Source organism: Cupressus sempervirens, chromosome 10 (genome assembly GCF_028749045.1).
Source record: "Cupressus sempervirens isolate cs-2001-9-10 chromosome 10, ASM2874904v1, whole genome shotgun sequence".
NCBI classification, from domain to species: domain Eukaryota; kingdom Viridiplantae; phylum Streptophyta; class Pinopsida; order Cupressales; family Cupressaceae; genus Cupressus; species Cupressus sempervirens.
The window spans coordinates 664,252,059-664,254,838 of record NC_143127.1 but is presented as its reverse complement, the minus strand read 5'-3'; the positions used below and the strand labels follow the sequence as shown (position 1 = coordinate 664,254,838).

Below are 2,780 nucleotides of genomic sequence, written 5' to 3'. Positions count from 1 at the left end.
AGATAAGAGAAGTGTTGAAGGGGAAGAATTTTTTGGTTCTATGAAGTCTTTGCATGAGGAAGTGAAGTTGAAGTTAGAAAAAAGTAATCGGAAGCATAAGGAGACTATTGATAGTTGTAGGAGACATGATGTTTTTGATGTTGGTGATGAAGTGGTGATTCATTTGAAGAGAGGTAAATTCCTATCAGAACATATAGTAAGCTAAAAATGAAGAAGTATGGACCTTGTAAGATCTTGAGGAAGTTTGATAGTGGTAATGCTTATGAAGTTGAGTAACCTGATGACATGGATATATCTCCTATATTCAATGTTACTGATTTATATAAGTATCATGAGTGAGATAATGAAGTTGATGTACCATATGATTATCATAAGAAGTAGATTGAATACATTGAACATATATTGGATTAGAGAGTTAGTAAAGGGATGAAAGACAAAGATTACTATGAATATTTAGTGAAGTGAAAGAACAAACTAGTTGAAGATGCTACATGGATTTCTCAATCCTAGATGGGTTTAGCTTAGGTTGTGACATCTCAATGATTCAGGAGAATCATTTCTATCAATCCCAGTTGTCTAATGTAGGAGCATCCTAAGTTGCCTTGTAATCCTTCTCATTTTGTTCATTCTGCCAGCAACTGTTGAGTGCCAATTATTGCTAAACCAATAAAGTAATTATTGTTCTCTCTTCTTGATATTGATTTCTGTATTGTTTTCTTCTGTTGTGTTTACTCAACAAGATTTTTGGATAGTTAGGTGTGCCTCTGGGCCTAGCTATTTTTGACCCTTTTTGTGTCACTCTCTCTCACCAAACCAATACTTAGTCTCTCCCCAAACCTTAATTTTCAAAAACCAAAAAAGATTAAGATTAAAGCTCAAAGTATATGTTTCAGAGATGGTTATTAACCTTTTTACCTAGTTGATAAAGGCAAGTGTATGATGGAAAATACATTTATTGGAAATGGATTATGAAACAGATACATCCATTCCCTCTCGTAGGAAGCTGCCACATTCATACTCATAACTTCTTCTCAAAAACATCGTTCTGCATGGGCCTCCTCCTTCTCTTGTCACCATTGTTATGTAAATGTGATGATATCTTTTACTCCCTTCAGTGCGGATAAAGCATGGATGTATCCCTTATAAAGCCGATAGGCTTCACTCCTTGAGCATCATTGACCAGATTGTCTAGATTTCCCGATAGTCTTTCGCTGGCTGAAAGCAAAACCAATGCCGAAAAAATGGTAAGGTTGCTGAAAAATTGATTGTGGAATCTCTGATGGCAATGGACACGTAGCCATGAGACAAGCAAACAATGCTAGAAACCACAATCATTATAAAGTAGGAAATGACGGATTATCCTCATCGTAGTTAGTGGAAGGAAAGATTGTTCATTTGCAGGTGGAACAATGCAACCTGTTATCATCATTCTTTCCTGAGTAAAAGAGTATGGTGATGTACCAGAAGAACTGCCCTATCTAGATATCTAACCCAGCCATATCGATGAATCGGTAGGCAGGGGGAGAGCGGTAAAGGTAGGGCCCAATCAGTACCCAATAGCACAATTTGGATAAACACGGAGCCGGTTCTCATCAACAGAAAGTGTGTCATTGTGGCACCATGAACTCCCACCATTACATCACATGAGTTTAAGGATCGAAACATATCTACCATTTCCGTCTCTCATCTCAGATTCTGTATTTCTACCTCAAACCCAATCTTTTCCCCCAATTTAATGATGGCGTTCTGGTACATTATTTCCATTGAAATTATCACTAATTTGGGCTTTTCCTGCTGAGAAACATTGGCCCTTAAAGAGGATGAATTTTCTTTGTCATTTGTGTTCTTTATTTGAGGCATGGAGTTCAATCTAGGGGCATAGGCCTTGCTCAGAAGTGCCCTGAAATCTCTAATGCTTTTCCTATCTTTCATGAGCTCTGGATTCACACTCAATTCATCGTGTATGTTGACCTTGATTATCATCTTTGGAAAACAGTGGATTCGCTTATCATTGCTAAAATCGATGATAGGCTAATTGCTAAGCTTTGCAACAATCTCTCCATATTTTGTCATCCACCAGTTATGGTACTCAAGAATCACAAAAACCACCTACCCATTGAGATGCAGGGATGTTATGTAGAGAGGAATCAAGCTGTCATTGAACTCATAGCAGAGGTTGCCTGTGTATCCCCTGGTGGAGAAAACTATGGTAGGCACATCATGCTGGACTTGATAGGATTTAGCATTAAATTCCACTTTTTTGAGGGTGATTTCATCCATGGTGTTCATGGTGCTCTATTCTCATTTGCATGTATCAAGTCAAATTTTCTCCTGACCTGATTTATGATTGTCTGTGTGAAGAGAAATAGAGGTAGTTTTAGAATGAGTTCTCACATCCCCTCTGAGATAGCAAACATCTGTTTTGTACTGAGAATGGTTGCAACAAATCATTCCTCTGCCATGGTCGCCAGAGGCATTCTTTCTTCCTACATCTGCCTCAAAAAATCAGATCATTTCAATTTAATTCCTTCCTTTGTTGCCATTAAAATTTGAATGTAAGCACAAAAAGAGAGAGGAGTGTTGTTTTTACCATTGATGTAGGAAGAGCAGTTCAAATCATCAAGCTCAGACTTATTCTGCTGCTGTTGCTATATTATTTCCAGATGATGATTACAAAGGGCTACATGAGTCTGTAGATTTGTATTTCCATAAAGCATGCCCCCTTTACTAGCATCTACAACAAAAAAAAATGAATATTTTTTATTAAATTCAAGAACCCA

General features: G+C 37.4%; 1 pseudogene; it reads right to left on the bottom strand.

Moving 5' to 3' along the window:
* Positions 1–1,111: 1,111 nt before the first annotated feature.
* LOC149535586 (uncharacterized) overlaps positions 1,112–2,780 on the bottom strand; it is a 99,630-nt pseudogene continuing 97,961 nt past the window's right edge.